This window comes from Diabrotica virgifera, chromosome 6 (assembly GCF_917563875.1).
Source record: "Diabrotica virgifera virgifera chromosome 6, PGI_DIABVI_V3a".
NCBI classification, from domain to species: domain Eukaryota; kingdom Metazoa; phylum Arthropoda; class Insecta; order Coleoptera; family Chrysomelidae; genus Diabrotica; species Diabrotica virgifera.
In genome coordinates, this window is record NC_065448.1 from 129,959,002 (window position 1) to 129,983,884 (window position 24,883).

Below are 24,883 nucleotides of genomic sequence, written 5' to 3' on the forward strand. Positions count from 1 at the left end.
TTTTTAAAATGTTGAATGGGTTGCATGTGAGAGTTCATTTTGAATGAAGTAAAAAACAGACGTTGCATGTGCTTGACAGATTACTCAGGAAATACTCAGGAAGTAGCTTCTTGTAGCCGAATGTAAGTACGACACGTTATCATTGAATAATTGCAGACGACATACATCTGCATGTGCTTGTCAGCTTGGGGACGTTTGTTGTCGCCTCGAGTGTACATACATATGTATTTGTCTGCTGTCTTAACTACTTTTATGTATGTTGTTCAATATTGGCTTGATCTTATGGATCTTTAGCATCTTTTACAACCAGACATTGTTCTAACTCTGGTTTTTATTTGTAGCATTTAATGACTTGTAACCGTTGACCTGAAGATGCTCTGCATACTGTAGAGAGCGAAACCGGTCGTCGGAAGTTACAATAAATGATTGAGAGTACGTCTGTTTTTTATTTCATTTTAAAAGATTTTAAATTTGTACTTTTAAGGTGGAATTAAGTTAAATTTTGAAAATCTCATTTTTAAACAAGACTGAACATTACTATGTAATAAATTTTTTTCCCTATTTCTGGTGGGACAACTTATACAATATAAGAAGGTATATTTAAAGCCAGTACCCAAGACACCTTAGAAGTATATGTTCAAAATTCTCACAAAAAGCCATTTAATGTTTATTTATTCAAAACATTATTTCTATCCTTATGTTTTCACCTGGGGTATATCCAGCCGCTAATTTCAGTGAAGTACACCGACCTTTTATAGTGAATGGCTTAAACGGTATTAATAAAGCATAAACAATAGACGGGCAAATCTAACATCTGCTGACGTCAGGCAGCTGCCTCCTTTTCATATTATCTAAAGCAACTAAAAATACGATAATCAAAATGGCCATCATAGATGATACCATGTCTCGTAGTGTCGTCTCTCGTAAAACACATTCGATAAAATGTTGAATGCTTACTGAGAGATGATCCGAGCAGCAGAAAGTATAAAGACAGGTAAAGCATCAGTTCCAGATAAAGTAAAGATAAAGCTGGTAGTATAGGAGCAACCCGAACTGATACGTAGAGTATTCAATGAAATTTTGAACATGCAATCATTCCCAGATAAACTGAAGTTGGTGAGACTCATATTATTACAGGTTCGCGCCAGCGCGCTTGAACGTAGTGAGCAACGGTCAACAGCTGTTCCCATTCTCTTTTGTAAATGGGGGGTGTAAGTGGGAGTGTAAAATTTGTAAGTGGGGGGGTGTTGTGTTGTTTCGTATCATTCGATAGATTTTTGAAAAATATTGAACACGTATATTTTAGTTTTTCGATCTGACGTTCATTTCGCGAAATATTCGCTTTTTTTTGTAAAACTTTGTGACTCACCCTGATCGGCGGACAAAAGCAGACATGTCATTTTTTGAGTTTTAAAGTTAAAATTAATTAATTAAATTTAAAATTTTGACTATGAAAAAGTTCAAAATATTTATTTTTCCGTCGTATTTCAGTACCTAGTAGATAATTTTTTTCATAGCTGTTTTTAATAATCAACAATGTTTATTAAAAAGTAACTTGTCTACTTTAGGCCGCCGACCACAACCTTTTCCTTACGTCCCGCTCAAATCGTCAGATTTTTGAAACATACACTGTTCTAAATGTACTTAACTTACCTTATCTTAATCTGACGATTTCGAGTTTTTCTAAGGATAGATTTTTTTTCGGGTCACCTTAACAAACTCCCCGGTATTAATAGCCAATACATGGTAGATGTACAAATGTACATTTACAGGGTACAAGGTTTCTCCCCATGTGATAATCTGACGCGCTCTAGTAACTGCAAAAATCCCCTCTTGGGCTTTATAAAAAATTATTTTTATGATTTACATTTTTACGTATTTTTAACCATATTAAAAAAGAAGCCACATCGTTGGTTTGGAAGAACACTGTTATAAGTCGAAAAGTTCTAATTTTCAGGAGCGACGTTTTAAAATTTTAATGTGCTAGTTTTCATTATAATTTTGGTAAAGTAAAAAATTAGAGGTAAAATCTTTTACAATATTAAAGAGCCCATTATTATCATTTAAATATAAATAGAAAGACCTTTCTTGTTTTCACCTTTCTACCTGTAATTAGCATTTGTACCAGTACTTCCCAAAATTCGTTGAAATGTTTCTGTATTTCTCATAATAATTCTATATAAACGCACATATCCCGTAAGGAATACTTACCTAAGACGAAATGTAACTGTATTGCATTAAATATTAAACACAAAATCCCAAAAAAATACATTCCTTTTTTAACTTGTACCACTGTTCTCCAAAAAACACGTGGTAACTTCCACAACAACTGAAACACAACTATATTGCGACGTTCTTCCATAAAATGTAATGCATGGGTTTGACGGGCGCGCGACTTTTCCGCAACACGACTCTACCTTATCGGCAGAGTCTACGAGAAGTGTACGGTAAATTGAAGCTGTAATTACAAAGAAAGAAATATGTATGTCTTTGTACTCACTTTATCACGCTTAACGAATTACGGGATCTGGATTTCAATGCATATTTTTTTTTATAATTCTCGTATCAAAGTTACGCGTGAAGTTAGTCGTGTTGATGACAGTTGGGGAAACGTCCGACACCCGTTTAACATTTAGAGTTGGTTAGAGGGTAAACCTCAAAAATGGCAATTATTGAGTTGTGACGTTCTTCTTCCAAACCAACGAATCTCGATAAAAGGTGCCTTATCAAAAAAATCCTAAGAGGAAAAAAGTTGTAAAAACACTGTGTTTAACTAATGGTACCGCAATAATAGCTTAATTGGAACGTACGCAAACATTTGAGGGGTTTAAAGGAACAAAACCCCCATAAAATTTTGGACATCTTGGATATTAAAGCACCCTAATATGTCTGTGTAGATTTTGGCGTTCGATCCGACCATCACTTGTGACATCGTTGCCGTATCCTTATTTTTTCATATTATCACGTTACAATTTTTGTGATATTATACACGAGCGTGACACCCTCAAAAAAGCGCTTAGTTTTCGAGATACTGACCACAGAAGGATGAATGGCTAATTTTATTCATACTTTATATTTTCGAGGCTGCTGAAAACGAAAATGAAGTTTATTTTGAATTTTATGTGGGGGAACATTGTCAAAATCGCAATTTTAACCTAAAAATAAAAAAAAATGAAATCACGTTTTTTTTCGTTTACCTCGCTACAACTCTGTTCCATTTTAATATTTTCTTCTGAAATTTTTACACTATATAGCTGTAACATTTCTGAAGACAAAGGTATCTGCCTCAAGTTTTTATTCTTATCATGATAAAGGTTATGAATTTTTCAAAGAAAAAGGTGCGGATTTGTGCATTGCAAAGTTTAATCGCAAAAGTTGTGTGACGAAGTTTTAAATTTAGCTTCTCAATCACGTTTATTTTAAAGTAAAGAGCACAAAGAAGTTTTCTGGTAAGTTTTAGATCAAAATGTTTTATAGAAAAAAAAAATAGTGCAACTTTTAATGTCAACATTAGAAATCCCCAATATAACGCTTATTTTTTGAGGGACAGACAATCTAGGTCTAATTTCTCACATTTAGTACTATCCTTGGATTATAAGCTTTCATTTGACACCTCATTTTTCATTTTACTTAGTATAATGACGGAGAAGTAAACGTTATTATTCTATTATTCTTGTAGGTACATTTAACATTGATTGAAATTATGAAAGAAATATATAGAAAACAGCATGGCAACACTGTGACGCACAAACATACAACATTCAGCCACATTCAGCTGTGCGTTACATAGGGTGCTTTGATATCCAAGATGTCCAAAATTTTTATGTAAACATATTAAAAAAGAAGCCGTATCTTGATAAAAACTGTCTTATCGAAAAAATACTAAAAACGTTTTAAACACATTGTGTTTAACTAATAGTACAACAATAACAATTATTAATAATTATAAATATTTTATATTAATAATTTAACAATAATTGTTATATAATAACAATAATAATTATAATTTAATTGGAACGTACACAAGAGTTTGGGGGGGGGGGGGTTAACGGAACAAAACCCCATATAATTTTTACGGGGTGTACAAATAATTTTACTGTAATTTTTTAAAGATGTTCCTGTCATAAGTATGCCACATGTCCATTTTCAAGAAAAATCCTCTAATACCTGGTTGCACCAACAGATCTTAAGCTTAAGACGTGCCTTAAGCTCATCTTACGAAACATACGCGTTGCACCTTTGGGTCTTAGATTAATTTTCAGCTTGCCACGTGGATTGCATCTTAAACTTCGTCGAAGTATTAAAGTATTAAAGTATCGAAAATTATGGTGCAACATAAGTGAGACTTAAAGCGGACCTATCTAAGCTGAGCTGGGCTAAGCTGGAGCTTAAGATTTGTTGATACAACCAGGCATGAGTTTTCGATATATGGAAAACAATCTATTTTCATTTTGTAACTTCAAAGAGCTGTAACTTTTTTATGTGCACATTTGTACTGAGACAAGTTAGGTTCAATCGATCTATTTTTGGTCCCAAAAAATATGTGATTTAATTTATGACCTGCATTTTTGTTACACCCTTTATGAAATAAAAAAAAACTTACTTGTTGATTTTTTATTTTCTCGCGAATGTGATTAATACATTTATTATATCTGACAGCATCAAAAATTTCATCAAACTTTTCTTTAAGCTCTTTACGTCCATCCAAAGGCCACAATGAGTTTTCTTGGTGGCAGAAGAGGACGTTATTAATTATTGATTTGGAGACATTGATGAACTGCAGCAGAAACTGTTAGCATCAGCACTTGTATACTGGACATCTGATATGCCGGTATCAATGGAAGTACCAAGCTTGTGAAAACTGAGTGTACCTTCATTATCCATTTGGACCTGCAAAACAAATTGCATTACGAATTTGAACAGTATATATCTCTTATAACGATTATTTAAAACAGCTGTAGCTATTAATTAGACTGACTACAATAAAACAGTTTATTTTAATTTCACACACATTTACTACTTATTAACCTTAAGTTGACAATGCTAATAGGCGAATCAACGAAGCACTAAAAAGCTCAAAACCTAAAATTTTGTGCAGTAAGATGAATCGTCATGTACCTTTTTGCATTCGATTCGAGAGAGTGTTAGGAAATTTTGTAAACTAAATTGATCTCCGGGAGATGAAAATTGCATTAAGTATGTGCATAAGAAAAATGCATGTTTAAAGTGCATCTCGAAGAGATGGACAATTAAAAGAGATTAGAACTCGGGAAATATTAACGGAAATGAATTCAACTTTTATACTCGAGGGTTTTGGGGGTCGCTGAATACGAATTTATTGACGGCGATGGTCTCCGAGCTAACTGGTACCCAGGGTGGAATTCGTCGCCTGGAGTTTTATGTTATTATCATTCAAAATCAGTCAATAATCATTACTTAGGGGGTTTTGAGGATCGCCGTGCGCGAATTTCATGACGGTGATGGTATCCGAGGTACCTGGTACTTAGGGTGGAACTCGTCGACTGGAGCTTTATGTTATAATCATTAAAAAGCAGTCAATAAACAGTACTCGAGGGTTTTGGGTGTCGCTGAATATGAATTTTTCAGTAGTAAACTTTCTCAAAATAGAATATCTAAAAAAAGATCTAAAAATTATTTTTAAATGTTGGCGCTTTTGTTTACTTACAATAATAAAATAGTTTATTTTCCTAACAAGTGCAGAAAGTCATACTTTTCCGCACGCGATTGCAGTTTGCCGAACGACGCGAAGCGGCGCGAAGCAGAGTTCGGCAAGCAGTCGAGTGCGGAAAAGAGACTTTCTGCAAGAGATAGGAACAATATTTTTTCTACAAGTCTTTAAAAAATGACCAAATCTTAATCAATTAATTTAATTAATATGATTATTTCATTCATAGGAGATTCTGACCAATAGAAAGATACAGAATTAAAAATTAAACTGATAATTTTTGATAATATCCCGTCGTCAAGTATATTAAGTTAGATGCCCTTCGTTGCTACGAAAAAATACATTCAGTGACATTAATGACAATTAATGTTTTAAAAATTATAAAAGTGATGACTTTCAACCGTCAAATATTTATAACAACTGTGTGTTTATTTGTACCAATTTGTACTTACATAAATAAATTACAATAAAATTTTGGTTTTGAACAGTTTTATTCATGAAATAGTCGCAACAAGTTGCACTCGATCTCTATAATTATTATCGAATTTTTGCCCTCGTGACATTTTGACATAATTTCACCCCCTTCGGGTCGTGAAATTAAAACAGTCAAAGTGTCACTCGGGAAAAATTCGATAATTTTAGAGCTCTTGTGCAATTACTACTGAAAGTACATACACAAATTAATTCTTTGACAGGGTTGTCAAAACCAAACTTTCAGCATAATTGGTTAGTATGACGGCGATCTTGGTTCCATGGCGACGATTCAAACCACTGTTATTGTATACTGATTTGACTTTCGAATATTATGTCAAAATAATTTTATTTCATCGAATTGTCGCGTTAATTTCATTAAAACATGTACACAATAAGATACATTTGAAATAAATTAATAAATAATATCTAAATATTAGTTTATTGCATGTATTATAATTATTTTAAGGTCATATTAAAATATCTAAATTCAGTGCGAAAAAGTAATGCGGAAATGTAGTGCGGAAAAGTAAAACTTTCTAAACTAAAACGCGTGCGCGAAAGTAGACATTTTTGCACGCTCGTAGAAAAACTATTTTTCAACATTTTCTCTGCGATAATATTTTAACCCGGGAACAGTCGCGCTTTTTTCTGTCACGTAATCGGTTGCGCGTTAGATTAAATCTAACAATACGAATTTACATACAAATTTAAAACAAATTTTTATTTTATAGTATTTTTATTTACTTGCAATGTTAAAAATACCTTTTTCTAACAATTATCAAGTTATCACGGAAAAGGATAAAATGTTAGATTTTTTCTAACGGCGCGACCGATCCCGGGTTAATTATAAATTTAACTAAACAATTCTAAATACCATATTTACATCAAACAAAGTGCCAAAAGCATGAATTTCACAGAAAACGTAAAAAAAGACGCGAAGTTAGCCGCAGTTTTAGTAACATAATTTCATCACATCTTCTCACCTTTTAAACCTTCCTTAGAATTCTACAAATGTTTTAATAGTCCATTCCTTCACGGTTTTTGCTCTACATTTTAAAGAACCGCTTGGATTGACATGAAATTTGGCATACGTATAGCTTACATGTCAAAAGAAAAAAAAAGTGATATTGTGCCGATGTGTGCTTTTGCCCTGGGGGTGACTTTCACCCCCTCTTGGGGGTGAAAAAATATATGTCCAAAATAAGTCCGGAAATGGGTAAACTGACTAATTTTAAGTAACTTTTGTTCTATAGAGCTTTTTCGCCAAGTCAACACTTTTCGAGTTGTTTGCGAGTGAATATGTTTATTTTTCAACAAAATAACCACATTTTTGGACGGTTTTTCGCAAATATCTCAAAAAGTAAGTATTTTGTCGAAAAAAACTTCCTTAGCAAAAATATAGCCTATAAAATAGTAAAAAAAATGGTGTACGCTTTAGGTCTCTGGATCTCGTACAACCAGAGTTATAGCCAATGAAAAATATCTTCATATTCACCAAATTTCAAATAGAATATTTTGACGTGAAATATCCAAAAAAATAAGCACTTTTTAGGGAAAACCCATTTTAACTTTATTAAAGTGTTTAAAAAAAGCTTTATTTCTGTTTTTAAAGAAAGTTTCTAGCAATAAATTTAAGCAAGTTACGCTCAAAATAAAGTTGGTCCCTTTTGTTTTTGCAAAACAAAATCGGGAAGACCACCCATTAATTAGCAACTTAAATGAAATTAATCGTTATCGCTCCATAAATTATTTTACTTATGTTGTGTTTATATGATCTGTAAGTTACATCGATTCAAAGTGCTTATTTTTGAAAAATTTGGTTTCAAAGTAAAATTTTTAAAAATTTAAATTTTGAAAAATATGCTTTTTTTCAAAATAACTTAAAATTTGTTAGAGATACCAAAAATCTCGAAAAACAAAAAAAGTCAGATTTTCTTTTCTGGATATCATGTATTTTTTTTTGTTTTTCTCTTAGACAAAAATTGATTAAGATTTGGTGTTTCTAAATTTGCATACATTCGTGATCAGTGACTCGTTCAACCCCTTTTAACTACAGCCCTTTCAATAATAAGGACTTTGAACCGATGAAACTTACAGATCATATAAACAATATATTATACACGAGTCAAGAAACTTGTGAAGTCGTAAGGATTAAGTTCATTTAAGATACTAATTAGGGGGTGATTTTCTCGATTTTTTTACCAAAACCAAAACGGACTAACTTTATTTTGAGCGTAACTTGTTTAATTTTGATGCTAGAATTTTTTTATAAAACAAAAATGAAGCTTTTTTAAAACACTTTAAATAAGTTTCAATAAGTTTTCCTCGAAATGTGCTTCATTTTTGGTTACTTCACGTTAAAGTATTCCATTTGAAATTTGACGAATATGAACCTATTTTTCATTAGCTATAACTCTGCTTTTACTAGGTGTAAAGACGTCATATATACACCATTTTTTAAAATTTTTTACAGCTATATTTTTGCTAAGAATATTTTTTCGACAAAATACTTACTATTTGAGTTATTTGCGAAAAACCGTCTAAAAGCGTGGTTATTTTGATGAAAAAATGAACATATTCACTGGCATATAACTCGAAAAGTATTGACTTAGTGAAAAAACTCTATAGAACAAAAGTTACTTAAAATTAGTCAGTTTATCCATTTCCGGACTTACTTTGGACGAATATTTTTCACCCCCAAAAGGGGGTGAAAACCACCCCCGGGGCAAAAGCACATATCGGCACAATATCACTTTTTTCTTTGACTTGTTAGCTATGTGTATGCCAAATTTCATGTCAATCCAAGCGGTTCTTTAAAATTTAGAGGTTTTGCAATATTTTACCGTTAAAGAACGGACTATAAAATCGAAATTAGCTTATTTGGTTCAGTCATTCTGGAGCAGTTATAAAAAAGATATAACAAAATAAAACGAAGTTTATTAAACTTCAGTCTAGTTCATTTATCAAAAGCTACAATTTTAGTTTGAAATTCAACGTCAAAAAAACTGTCAAAGTGTTTAGACAAATTTAAGAGTTCCTCGGGAAAATTTGTAGATTTAGTTAGTTCTAAAGTCTTTTTTCATTCAACTCAAATCGATTGTGAAGTATTAAAGTGTGTTTTAAGAGATTCTACAGAGTGTTTAGCCGATTTTGTTTGTTTTTCCGTATATTTTAAGTTTTGTTATTTGACAACTGTACTGTAAGTAGAAATTTTTTTATATACTTATATTTGAACGTCGCTCGTGCCCCGGGATGTCCGTGGGCAAAAATGGAAAGGATCCACCAGATCCTGGTGTAGAAAATATTGGGTTCACAGATGAGAGCGATATAATTATGCAGACAAATGATTTAAATCAGAATAATTCTCATAGTGAATGTTTAAATGATACTAGTAAAAGTACTAATGATACCATAAACTTGACATCTACTTCAAATAAAACAAATACTATTCAAAAAAGTCAGGAATTTAATTCATCTAATCGATTTAGTTTAAATGATACTGGTCCGTTTTTTATATTTGTTCAACACATAAATTTGAGTATCGGTCGTTTGCATCCAATGAAACTTGGAGAAAAACTACTTTCGCTATCTAGTTATGATAAACATATTATTGAAATTGTTATTGTAGGTAAAAATCGCATTAAAATTCAAGTCAATTCAGGTGCTGTTGCGACTAAATTAGTAGTTGAAGATTTTTTCGGAAAAAATAACCTAATTGCATATATTCCAAATTATTTAACGGAAAAAAAGGGTCTCGTTCGCGGAGTGGACACTACTCTAACTGAGAGTGCACTACTTAATACTATTAAATCTAATATTCCAATAAAAAAAGTTCATAGAATGACTAGAATAGTTCAAAGTGACGGTGTATCAGAAAGAGTTCCTAGACAAATGGTTATTATTAGCTTTGAAGGTAAATTAATTCCCCAGTATATTTACATCAACAAAGTTAGGTGTCCAGTTGAAATATATGTTAGTCCTGTTATGCAATGTTTCAACTGTCTTCGTTATGGCCATTCAACGACTCAATGCAACTCAAAAAAAGATGTAAGAAGTGCGGTAATGAAGGTAACACTGATTGTCCCGATAAATGTACTACATTTTGCGTTTATTGTAAAAATAGTAGCCACGAGTCAGTTTTTAAAGAATGTCCCGAATATTTAAAACAAAAAAAGACTAAAGAAGCTATGGCTAACTTAAATATTTCATTTAAAGAAGCCGAAAAAGCTCTTGAAAATCCATGTTATTCCAGTTTAGTCCAAAAAAATAAATTTGCACCTTTAATGACCTGTGACACAGACTTTCCTCCATTAAAAAGCTCCTCCCCTAAACCCTCGAATTCCACCACTACTTATAAAAATAATAATCATCTGAATATAGCCCCCCCTAACGATAACCCCCCCAAAAAAAGGAAGACTACTGATACAACTCCTAATTTTCCTCCTGTGCGTAGGGAATACCCGACCAGTTTCTGTTCGGGATCTGTATTTCAATTTGGAAACCATGAGCCCCGTAATGAATTTGATATATTTATGGGCCAGCTCAGTGCTTCACTCAAAAATTTAATCAAACAGAGTATCCTTGACTATTGTAATTATTCATCAAATATAGAAACTAATTTTAAAAATTACGAAATTGAATTAGAAAATAAAATTAAAGATATTATAGGTAATATTTTTACATGATTTTAATGGCTGACAAAAGTATTAAAATTATTCAATGGAATATTCGTTCGCTAAATGCGAACCGATATTCTTTACAGCAATTACTGTTTGAAGAACGTTTTGACATAGGTCTTTTATCAGAAACTTGGTCAAAACCATCTGATACTGTTTGCTTCAATAATTTCAATGTAGTTAATAAAAGTAGAATTAGAGGATATGGAGGAATTGCCATAATTTTAGCAAATAACATTATTTATAATCCCATTTCATTTGTTAACAATTTCAATCCTAATTTAGAAGTTTGTGGTGTAGATATTAAAATTGACCAAAAAATGTATACTATCCTGTGTGTGTACCGTCCATCAAATGTTAGAGTAACAGTGCAAGATTACGTTAGTCTTTTTTCTCAAATTAGCAATGATTGTATTATTACCGGAGATTTTAATGCACATCATGGATTATGGGGATCAAATTCATGTTGCGTCGATGGTAATATACTAGTAGAAGCATTAGATTTTTTTCCTAATTTAATTGTTGTTAATGACGGGTCGGCTACTAGAGCTACTCCTCCAGGGAATATGAAATCTGTTGTAGATCTTACTATTATATCCTCTAGTTTATGTCCATCCTTTGACTGGTCTGTTCTTCCAGATACCTATGGATCAGATCATTTTCCAATTAGACTTTCTGTGCAGAATATGAAAATTGAAAATAGAACTTTTATATCTTCGGCTAAATGGTCGATGTCTAATGCAAACTGGGATAATTTTAGAAACAACGTAGAAAGTGCCTTCAGACACGAACCAAATAAAAACCAAACAAACGAAATGATTTTCTTTTTATTAGATTCTATTACTGATGCAGCCAACAAATCTTTCAAAATTATCAAACCGTCAGTCAAATCTTTCAAATCGCCACCATGGTGGGATGATGAATGCCTCACTGCTTCTAACGCTAGAAAAAATTCCTTTAAAATTTATAAATCTAATCTCACCCTTTCAAACTTCATGGAATATAAGAAGAATGAAGCTATATGTAAACGAACTTTCCGCTCAAAAGCTAAATCTAGTTGGGCTCGGTTTTGTTCCTCACTTACTAGGCAAACTTCACCTTCAGAGCTTTGGAAAAGGGTAAACAAAATTCAAGGTAACAAAAAGTACACCGCTAATGATGAATGTATGGTAGAAAGGCTCTTTACAAAAATCTCTCCGGATTATGTCCATTTACCACTATTTATGCCGAGCATCTCTACTAATGACCACTTTTTACTAACCCCCATTTCAGCTGACGAACTTAAAGCAAATATCAAGAGTTCTAAAAATACAGCCCCTGGTATTGACGGCATTAACTATAGTATGCTATTAAACCTACCTGCAATTGCTATATATTATTTGTGCAAAATATACAACAATATTCTACTTAAAGGAGATCATTGTGACGCCCTCAAACAATGCCTGGTTATTACCCAAACTAAACCAGCGTACCGACTTAAGGCCTATCTCTCTCATGTCCTGTTTGCTTAAAACATTTGAACGAGTTATGAAAAGCAGATTAGAATGGTGGTGTGAGAACAAAAATATATTTCCAGTGTCTCAGTATGGCTTTCGTAGGAACAAGGGAACTATTGATTGTGTTTCTCAATTAACAACTGATATTCAATTATCATATTCAAATAATAATTATCTATCTGCCATTTTTCTTGATATTTCTGGGGCTTATGACAACGTCAATTTAAATCTATTGTTCGAAAAACTGAAGCACATAGGTATTCCACCTTTGTGTGCCTATGTATTAGTAAACCTATTCCTTAATAGACAGGTATTTATTAGATGTAATGATAGATTGATTGGCCCAAGAGTAGTGCATCAAGGTTTACCACAAGGATCAGTCCTTAGTCCCTTGTTGTTTAATCTATACACTCTAGATCTCCACAGTATATGAATTAGATGCAGTATATTACAATATGCAGATGATTTCTGCTTTTACAATGTGAATAAGTTGTACCAACAAAGTATTAATTCAACTAAGATGGTACTGGGTGATGCAAGAGAGTATTTTTTTAAACAAGGATTTGACCTTACTGCAAATAAATCAGCGGTGGTGTTTTTTACGCGACATCGCTTACCTGTTATGACCAGCATCATGATTAACAACCTAAGTATACCCGTTCATAAGCACTACACTTATCTTGGTATTACATTGGACACCAAGTTAACATGGGATGAACACATTAATAAGTGCTTAATAAAATGTGAGAAAAGTTTAAATATTCTTAAAGTAGTTAATCGCTATCGATGGGGTGCTGACCCTAAAATTAATTTAATGTTTTATCGTGCATATACCAGATCCATTCTCGACTATATGGATCTGCCACAAACAGTCGCCTTAAAAAACTAGATCGCATTCAATATAAGGCTCTGCGGTTAGTTCTAGGTGCGCTCAAGTCTACGCCTATAGAGAATCTTTTAGCTGAATCCATGGAGCCTCCTTTACATTTAAGACGACTATTTTTGGCTGAAAAATTTATTCTTAAATGCCAATCTTACAACCAAACTGAACTACTACAAAAAATATGTGACATCTCTGTTTCTAATCTTGTCGACAAATGGTGGCACAACAGGAATTCTCCTATTTTAGCAGTGGCATACTCGAACGTTTCTCAGCACCTAAACAGTCCAGGTGAATTAACTTTCTTTAAATCGAGTTTTAATATATCTTATGCCAATGTTAATGTTTGGTTCCCAAATTTTGACAGTGAGAATCCAGTTGACTTTCAGCAACATATAGCCAAGCTTGATAATCCATGCAGGATTTTCACGGATGGTTCAAAATCAAGATTGGGAGTTGGATGTGCTGTATATATTCCGGATCACCAAGAATCCTTGATGTTCAAGTTAGATAAACAATGTTCCATATAATCTGCAGAAATGTTCGCGATTTATCAAGCTCTAGAATGGGCTGTCAACAAAAAAATTTCTAACAAGCAAGTTGTAATTATGTCAGATTCAAGATCTTCGTTATTAGCTCTAGAAAACACACGTAAACATTTATATAAAAATAGCCTTGTCGTCAAAATTTTAGAAAACCAACTAAAGCTACTGGAAAAACAGACTTCTGTAACTTTCGTCTGGGTAAAAGGACATATTGGTATTTCCGGTAACATAAAAGCAGATTTTTTTGCTGAAGAGGCAATCTTAAAAGGATCGGAAATAACTTGGCTAGATAGAAGCGATCTAACAGCTACTCGCAAGAAAAGTTTGAAACAAAATTGGGATATTGAGTGGCACGCTTTCTGCAATCGAAGCAACAATCTCTACACCAAAATTCATCCTAGTTTACCTACTGAGCCTTTTGCTATCAGAAGTTATCCCAATAGAAATATATATGCCATGTTTATTAGATGTCTCTTTAATCATGCCACTGTCAAGTCATACCTCTATAGATTTAACCTATCCGAATCAGATCTTTGCGATTGCAATGGATATGTTGACGATATTAATCATTGGTTGTTTGGATGCAAACATAATGATGTTGCAATTAAGTTTTTGATGCACAATCTGGTTCAAGAAGAAATACCTTTCCCACAAAATAATGCTTCTCTTTTATATTTGTCTCGTAAAAATTCTAAAATTAAACAAATCATCTGGGAGTTTTTAAAAAGGACTAAGAAGAACATTTAACTTGCACTGAATGAGTCCGGTTGAATGTGTTTAGCAATAATTATTGTTTTTTTATGTTTATCCTTATTATGTAATATTGTCTCCCAGTGAAAGTTCATTAAGTAGATTTTGCAGGGAGGTAATAAGAATAGAATTGTATAAAAGTTTATATTGAAAAAATAAAAAAAAAAAATTATACAAAAAAATATGTATACAAAAAAAATGTATAAAAAAAATTAAATCTTAAAAAAAAAAAATTAAATAAATAAAAAAAAGTATAATAAATTATAAAAAAATAAAAAAGAGAAAAAAAATTAAAAACACAAAGAGGGTGTAAACCTCCGCGGGGTTGATCCGAGTTGAAGCCTTATCGCTGTGTAAAAAAAACATATATTTATTAGCATTTAGTATTAGTATTTAGTATTAGCATGTAGTTTTTTTTTGTCGATTTAATTATTTGTAAATTAATTTAAGTTGGTTAGGGCCATGAATGAGGAGTATACCTACTGGTCAATTAAATGTTTCCACTTCTACATATGTATGTATGTATGTATGTGCGTGCATAAGTATTATATGTGCGCACATGTACCTAATATATTATGTAATGCAATGTATTATATTTGGAATATTGTAGCAAACAGTAATTTATTATCTATCGTGGCTGAATGGATCAAGTAATCCAAAGCCAATAAGGAAGAAAAGAAAAATAGTTTGAAATTAATTTATTGACGTTTCGACTTACAGGGGCGGCCCGTCGGGGTAGGCAAGGTAGGCGCTGCCTAACCTCTTTAAATGTACAATACAATAATAAATTATTTATTAATATAGATTACTTATTTCAAAATTGTAATTTATAAATTTTGACACAATGCGTAAGTATCTAAAATAAAAAAGCTACTTTTTAATTTCTCTTTAAAGTTGTAATTATTGTACGCTCCTCGTAGTAGTACTACTGACTTCTAAATTATGGCACTACCCTATGGTCAGGCACTTTAAAATCCGCCTAACCTAAAGAACAGAACAGAATGATATGCGTCTCTCATTCTTACGCTAAGCACAGGGCTGTTGTAACTGTGGCTGTGGCTTGTCTAGCCCTAGTGAACGAGAATTTCCGGGAACTTTTTGGGGATAGGTTAGGCTACATTTGTTTGCGCCTTCGGCAATGGTTGTCTTGAGCTGCATCTCGGGATAGCCAATTGTATGTTTTAGGATCCTGACTACAAATACTGATAAAACTAAAAGTGCGAATTTTGTCATGAAATTTGGTACGTGGAGTTAGAATAATATTTGGAACAACTTTTCCAAATAACTTTTTCCGATATCTCTAACGCGAAGCAAAATATCGAAAATTCGCCCTGTTTGTAAATTCGCAGTATATAGCAAAATTTTAAATCTGTATTTATCTTCCACGTCGGAAGTCGAAACGTCAATAAATTAATTTCAAACTAAAATTGTGGTTGTACTTCCCAAACAAAATAGTAAATTACATAATTATGCCACAAGGAAATAGCTTCAGCACAATATTAAAAAGTAGCAATGCAAAAAAGTAGTTGAGATACTATTTGCTTTGATTTTAGGGATTAAGATCTTATCATTTTAATTTTAGTCGATTTGACTGAACATGGACATGCATTTAAGTAACAGTAGGTATACAGTCCGTACAATATACATACCGTTGCACGTCATCCGCGTCATAGCACGTGACGTCACATGACACCAACACGAAATATTTAAGTTGTAGGTGTGTTCCTTTTTAGAATCGTTTAGCTGAGTACACTGGAATTACAGCCACTAGACATATTTTATTATATATGAATAGAAATAATATTGGAAGATTTCAATTAATGTAAATTTAAAGAAACATATCCTAACTTGTTTCATTATTTAGTTGTGGAATATAAAGCGTTTTTATAAAGCACACTTGTTCGGATTACACTCTAACCACCTCTAACTGCGATCGATCAAAGGTGACATTTTGGCATAAATTGTGAACATTTATTTGACAGCTGCGATTTTTATTCTTTACTAAGCTTTGTTATTAAACCAAGTGGAGTAAACTAAAAACAAAAGATTCACATCCAAGAAAGTCACTAGAAATATCACCAAATATGTACCTACATCTTCTTTTTTTGGTTGATCATATCGGCTTTTGACGGTAATCCATAAATATTATATTTAGTACATTCTTTCACGGTTTTTGCTCTAAATTTTAAAGAACCGCTTGGATTCACATGAAATTTGGTGTTTAGCTTACACGTCAAAGAAAAAAAGTGATATTGTGCCGGGGGGTGAATTCCACCCCTTTTCGGGGGTGAAAAAATATATGTCCAAAATAAGTCCGGAAATGGGTAAACTGACTAATTTTAAGTAACTTTTGTTCTATAGAGCTTTTTCGCCAAGTCAACACTTTTTTCGAGTTATTTGCGAGTGAATATGTTCATTTTTCAACAAAATGACCACATTTTTAGACGGTTTTTCGCAAATAAATCAAAAAGTAAGTATTTTGTCGAAAAAAACGTTCTTAGCAAAAATATAGCCTATAAAAAAGTAAAATAATTGGTGTACACGATAGGTCTCTTGATCTCGTAGAACCAGAGTTTCACCAATCAGATATTCACCAAATTTCAAATAGAATATTTCGACGTGAAATATATAAAAAATTAAGCACTTTTTGGGGAAAACCCATAATAACTTTTTAAAGTGTTTAAAAAAAGCTTTATTTCTGTTTTTACAAAAAGTTTCTAGCATTAAATTTAAGCAAGTTACACTCAAAATAAAGTTGGTCCCTTTTGTTTTGGCAAAAAAAATCGGAAAAACCACCCCCTAATTAGCAACTTAAATGAAATTAATCGTTACCGCTCCACAAATTATTTTACTTATGTTGTGTTTATATGATCTGCAAGTTTCATCGATTCAAAGTGCATATTTTTGAAAAAATTTTGGATTCAAAGTAAAATTTTGAAAAATTTTAATTTTGAAAAATATGCTTTTTTTCAAAATAACTTAAAATTTGTTAGAAATACCAAAAATCTCGAAAAATAAAAAAGTCAGCATTGCTTTTCTGAATATCATGTATTTTTTGTTTTTCTGTTAGACAAAAATTGTTAAGATTTGGTGTTTCTAAATTTGCATACATTCGTGTTCAGTGACTCGTTCAACCCGTTTTAACTACAGCCCTTTCAATAATAAGGACTTTGAACCGATGAAACTTACAGATCATATAAACAATACATACACGAGTCACGAAACTTGTGAAGTCGTAACGATTAAGTTTATTTAAGATACTAATTAGGGGGTGATTTATTCGATTTTTTTACCAAAACAAAAAGGGACTAACTTTATTTTCAGCGTAACTTGTTTACTTTTGGTGCTAGAATTTTTTTTATAAAAGAAAAATGAAGCTTTTTTAAACACTTTAAATAAGTTGTAATTAGTTTTCCCCGAAATGTGCTTCATTTTTGGTTATTTCACGTTAAAGTACCTATTCCATTTGGAATTTGACGAATATGAACCAATTTTTCATTAGCTATAACTCTGCTTCTACTAGGTATAGAGACGTGATATAAACACCATTTTTTTTTAAATTTTTTACAGGCTCTATTTTTGATAAGAATGTTTTTTCGACAAAATACTAACTATTTGAGTTATTTGCGAAAAACCGTCTAAAAGCGTGGTTATTTTGTTAAAAAAATGAACATATTCACTGCCAAATAACTCGAAAAGTATTGACTTGAAAAGCTCTGTAAAGAGTGAAAAAGCTCTATAGAACAAAAATTACTTAAAATTAGCCAGTTTATCCATTTCCTGACTTACTTTGGACGAATATTTTTTCACTCCCAAGAGGGGGTGAAAACCACCCACAGGGCAAAAGCACATATCGGCACAATATCCCTTTTTTTCTTTGACGTGTTAGCTATGTGCATGCCAAATTTCATGTCAATCCAAGCGGTTCTTTAAAATTTAGAGGTTTTGCAATATTTTACCGTTACAGAACGGACTAATTATACTAATACGTCGCTAAAGAGTTCTAAAAACAACGGTTTTTTTTATATAAAAACAGACTAAAAATCTAAAAATTAAAGGAATAACACAAAAAATACAAAAAATCGCTTATATAACTTAATTAACCTTAGGAATGTCATTAGTGTCAAAATTTCATAACAGTGGACTAAACTTTCGTGAGGTTGGACCAATTAAAACAAGCTTTACGCCGCGGGAAATTTGAATTACTCCTCCTGGTTTTAAAAAAATACTATATAGGTATTCGTTTTCTTATATTTATTGTTTTTATTATTAACTTTAACGTAAGATTATAATTTAATTCTTGTTTTCTATTTCTAATGTTTTTATTTATTTACATTGAATACTAATTTGTTTTGTTGTATAATGCACTTCGCAATAATTATGTATATATATATATATATATATATATATATATATATATATATATATATATATATATATATATATATATATATATATATATATATATATATATATATATATATATATATATATATATATATATATATATATATATATATATATATATATATATATATATATATTTGATTTAAAATGAATTCTAGAAATTTTTTGTAATTGAACAAAAATGTCAACTTAGATCTCTGACGTAGATAATGACGTGCAACGGTATGTATATTGTACGGACTGTATTTATCTAAAGGATAGTAAGTTACCTGCATAACTTTTTTAACTGTTAGTAGGTTCCCTTCTGCATCTAAAAACTTGATCTCAATAGTTCCTTTAGTTAAATTTCTGTTTGACATTTTTGGATCATTAAGAAAACCTTGTCCATTATTGGTACCAGCTGGCAATTTTTCAGTTAGCGCATACTGGATAGATTCCAAAATTGTAGTTTTGCCAGAACCATTAGGTCCTTGGAAAAGAACCACAGGGGTGTTGAAATACACTGTTTGGTGACTGTCCGGGCTGAAATTTCTAATGCCAGAAATTTGTAAACTATGCAACAAAGCCATTTTGATGGAAATCTAGAAAAAATACAAATTTAGGTTAAAAGATCTAAACTAAGATCTTCAATGTCATAGAGAGTCGTTTGACTTTTAAAATGTACGGATGTATCGATGCTTGGCTGAATAGGTATTCTCGTTAAGGGCTCCATTCACGTTGAGATCGGTATCGAAACATGTTGCAAGGATCAGTATCCGCGATACAAACATCATCGTGTATTTGGCTGTTCAGTAACATAAGGTATCGCCGTTTGTATCACTGTCGGGATACCTTGATATCTTGATAGTTCTGATCGGAAGTATGTCTTAGAACGTGACCCGTCAAAATAGCCCGGTCAAAACAGCCCCGTCAAAAAAGCCCGGTCAAAATAGCCCCAACACAAAATAGCCTCGACAAAATAAATAGCCCGCAAACAAAATATAGCCCCGACAAAATAGATCGCACACAAAATAGCCCCGGTCAAAACAGCCCCGGCTAAAACAGCCCCGGCTGTTTATTACATAAATATTTATACAAGGTGTCCAAAAACTTTTTTTTAATTTAAATTATTTGACAAAAAGGAAGAATGTATTTAATTTATTTAATTTAAAATGCATTTTAATGTTGCCCGAAAACAGAAAAAAATGTTTATATCATAAATTAACATTGATTTTCGCTTAACTTAAATGTTCAAACTTCCAAGAGGCAGGAAAGACAGGACTCGAGTTCTCTGAAAAGACAATTTTGTTTAATGTGGTTAAGATAAACATCTGAATAGAGGATAATTACCATTTCCAAAAAAATGTATTTTTAAGGAATTATTTCATGATGAATTCTGAAAGGAGCTTTTTTTCAGGGCTATTTTGTCGGGGCTATTTTGTCGGCGGGCTATTATTCCGCTTCTATTTTGTCTGCAGGCTATTTTGTCGGAGCTATTTTGTGTGCGGGATATTATGTCGGGGCTATTTTGTCGGAGCTTTTTTGACGGGGCTATTTTGACGGGTCACGGGGTACCGTCTTAGGAAATAGTGCTAAACTCATAGGAATTTTTCTAGATGATAATTTGGACTGGAGTGTTCATACAGACTACTTAAGTTCTAATCTTTCTGCAACTATATTTTTAATACGCAACTTAGATTTTATGATTTCTATGGGTACCCTTAGAGTGATCTACTTTGCACTGTTCCATAGCCATTTACAGTATGGAATAACTGTTTGAGGTGGCTTTTGTCACGCAGGCAGAGTTTTTAAACTACAAAAGAGAGTAGTTAGGATACTTGCAGGAGCAGAGTATAGGGAACACTGTAAACCTTTATTTCAGAAGTTAGGTATTATGCCACTACCTTCACTCCACAACGGTTGTTGGCGACTGAGTTGCCAACAACCGTTCAACATGTGAACAACTCAATTTGGGGTCATATCAGATTGAAAACTAGTTTTGCTTGTTATGTAGCCCTTTTTAGGGAATTTTAATAAATATACCTTTTATAATAGTTATTTATGATATAAGTGTTAAAAGTACACGTTTAAGGCATGCATGTGAATGTTTGCAGAATGAGCGATAGCGAGTTCTGCAATTCACATGAGTGCCTTAAAAATGTACTGTTTAACATGCATATCATATAATATCTTTTCTACAAACGTAATTACAGGACAATATCTACAAAAACGTTTACTTGAACTTGACTCACATTCCATTTTTATATTTTTTTGACATTACATCAAAATTGCCTATATGGTCAATACGAACTGCAGTGCCTTAAAAATATTTTAAAGCACTAGTGCCTTAAAGTAGCATTTTTAACGCTCGTATGGAGTGCTAAAAATTGCATTTTTAACACGGTTGTAGAAACAGGATTTTAATTGTTTTTTTTTTAAATTAACTTCCTACATGTTAATGCGTCTGAGTTATTTTAATTGTTTATAAGATTAAAATCACACTATCTTTTCAAAATTATTTTACAATATCTAACATAAACTGTTTAAACAAACTGGAACATAAGTAAAACCACTTCAATGTAAAAGGTATATTTACTAAAATTTTAAAAAATCCCAATGGATTGAATAAAATGTGTTCATCAGAACGTTTTCGAACCTGTCGGTCCATCATCAGTGAATTTGAATACTTGCAAAATAGCCCCAGAACCAAACAATGGTTGTGATTATAAATCAATCTACATTGTGTTAAAATAATATTGTAAAGGCTAAACGCCGATGTTCATGGATATAACCTCTGGGAACATGGTGATACTCTACCCGAGGACCCAATCAACCATCTTAGGTCAACGATCACTACCAAGTGAGTCTACCAAGACTACCAAGTTACTTGGTGTTTGGTAAAGAATGGGCCATAGGTTAAAGCTTAACCGTAGATTTCTGAGCTTAAAATAGGTCGATTTAAGCTAACTTACCTTAGTACAAAAGTTGATAATATCCGAAATACAGGGTGTTAAAATTAAACTTTTATTTTATTTATTCTTGAATATTTCCCGAAAGGCATGGGACAACAACACAAAATTTGGTAATCGGGGGTTTTTTGGGTGAAGAAATCTAAATTCGCCACCAAAACCGATATATTACCTAAAGTTTTCTTTAACTGTAACAATTAATTGCATTGGTAAAGGTACCAACTTTAACTTTATTATGAATTCGAGCGTTAGTCAAAATTCTAAATGCTCAGTAAATAATAACAACTTGTATTGAAAACAACATATTTTGTAATTTGCAAAAAAAAAAACAACATATTTGCAACATAGGTAACAAAACAACATGCTTTGTTACCTATTTTAAAAAACTCTTCATCATGCTCCATGAGAAAAGAAAATAAAACTCAGATGGCGTAGCTACTTTTGCTATAACTACTCAACGCTTATCTACTCTACCTACCTACATACAATTTGTATTATTTTATCAAAAAAAAAAACAAGCATTTACTCTGCAAATTGTATATTTTGCTTTGCATTTTCATATGAAAAAACCGCGGTATTTATCTTGTACTTTTTTTGAACTAGGTGCAATACTGAGGTTGAGGTAATATTATTATTAATAAAAAAAATTATATTAAAATACAATGTTAAAAACTTTATGTTAGCAACATTAAAAACTTTAATAATATTGGCAATATTAAAAACTTTAATATATTATATTATTGCGTGCAGAGTGACGCAGTCGTGGAATTTACGAGACTCGCTCGGTCTGTAGATCCAAGTAAAGTTCATCAGTAAAAAGTATCTTTATCATTATTGGGCTTATCTGTGCTATTAGATCTGGATCCCGCGTATGAAAAAAAAGTTGATTAATAGCAAGCTGAAAATTTGTTAACAGCTTAAGGGTGTCTAGTCGGATAAACTTTGATATATGGGAACACTGGAACAGGGGCAGTTTTAATTGTGGAACAGGTTAAAAATTTGGAACGGCCAGACCACGAAAACGGCACATTTATTTTGTCCGACAGAACAGACTTAAACTCTCCGAACAGAGATTAACCTCTCATGCAAAAATCAGACTGCTATTTATCATCTGTCATAATTCCTGTCATTTGACATATTCTACATGTTCCACACATTAAAACGCCCATTTGGTGATATATACCAGTCTGATTTTTACATGAGAGTTTAATCTCTGTTCGGAAAGTTTAAGTCTGTTCTGTAGGACAAAATACATGTGCCGTTTTCGTGGTCTGATCGTTCCAAATTTTTAACCTGTTCCACAATTAAAACTTCCCCTGTTCCAGTGTTCCCATATATCAAAGTTTGTCCGACTAGACACCCTTAAGCTATTAACAAATTTTCAGCTTGCTATTAATCAACTTTTTTTTTCATACGCGGGATCCAGACCTATATGTGTTCATGGCTTTATTTAACAAATAAAAACTTAATGTTTAGCAATGCAAATAATCAAAACCGATAGAATTTGACTTGAACTTTCAAATACAGTAAGCAGAATTGTTATTTTATTTTTTAATCAAAAGTTATTCGGGTTCAAAAATTGCACTATTTCGATTTTTTGAAAGTTCAACCGCGTTTATCTGTAAAACTATGCATCCTACGAAAAAACTTGTAGGACCATTTTTGCTGAGAATCACCCAAAAAATACAAAAAAATGTTTTGTTTTGCGAAGAATTGCTGTTATGTAATTCCTTAAGTTCTTTGTTTATAACAAACTTATCGACATCCGGATCAACTGTTACCCAAAATATTCGTGTTCTACGGGTCAAAATACATAAAAAAAACTTGGGTAAGTCCATCTGAATTAAGGAGGCCGCTGTACCCCCCCCCTGGCGACAGGACTATACTTTTCACAGATCGAAATAGTCGTTTTGGTTACTATATAGAAAATGCGTTAATTTATAAAAACAGAATCGACTAGTGTGCAGTGTGCGGAGGGCAATCGCTTGTGTCGCAGGGTTCGTACGAGACGAGCAAGATGCGCGAACTTCGAGACGTGTCTTCGATCGACCCATGTGCGGACGGAATAAGAGTTTTGTTGTCGACCAAGTGAGCGGTATGTACAGTGCAACATAAGGGAGACGAGATTGTTTAATGGAGGCTCTGTGATGTTTTGAGGTGGAATTTCCTTGAGAGTAAGTACGGATTTGGTGTATACGTGGAGGCTCTTTAAAGAGCAAGTGGTACATTGCACAGAGAACTTTCTGTGAACACTTGTTCCTTTCGCAGTATATATAAACAGAGGTTGAACCTCGCAAAATGGACACAAGTCCGGTTTTATTCTTTCTGGTATATCAAGGGGTGTTTATTACGAGACTCACTTTTTCTTAAACAATTTCGTCCCAGAACCCCCCTTTCATCCCTTTAAAGGGGGTAATTTGTGGTTTTTGCGAAACGTAGCCCTTTCTGTACGTTTCGCAAAAAATTTATTTAATAGAAATATGAAGAGGACTATATTTCCTACAATTTATTCCCCGACAGCATATGTCTATCATCCACCGTTTAGCGGAGGTGGCGCCCCAAAGTGGACAAGTTTTTAAAAAAGATGTTTTTAAAAAACATATTTTTCCCGAACTGTAATGGAAATCAAAAATAAACCCTGCGCCAATTAATCAATAATAAGTGGCTGATTTTTTGGTATAGGTTTACTTTAAGGGCAATTGCCCATTTTTTAATTACAGGGTGTTACATTTTAAAAAACCCCTTTTTATACCATCTGAACTGCCTATGCTAGAGTCAAAAAACTTTCAGCGATTACCCATGTACAAGTATTATTTACAAGTTTGTATAATGCACCCCCATTTTTTTCTCCGGAACCATCCAAGAAAAAGGAGAATAATTAAAGAAAATAATCAAAAATTTATTTTTGGGCCACCACTGTGGCTTTAGGGTGCAAAGAAAGTAAAACATGCATACATCATAATGTGTAGCAGACAGTGTGTTCTTTTATTTTCCATAAGTACGTTATCAATAAAATGAATA

General features: G+C 32.4%; 1 protein-coding gene across 2 annotated transcripts in view; it reads right to left on the reverse strand.

Moving 5' to 3' along the window:
- LOC126886017 (DNA repair protein RAD50-like) overlaps positions 1-24,883 on the reverse strand; it is a 61,565-nt gene that overhangs the window by 26,051 nt on the left and 10,631 nt on the right. For both annotated transcript variants that reach the window (XM_050652856.1, XM_050652857.1), the window contains exons 2-3: positions 19,184-19,495; positions 4,604-4,890 (exon numbers count right to left, since the gene is read on the reverse strand). The gene's annotated coding sequence lies outside the window, so the exon portion shown is untranslated. The remainder of the gene's footprint in view (positions 1-4,603; positions 4,891-19,183; positions 19,496-24,883) is intronic.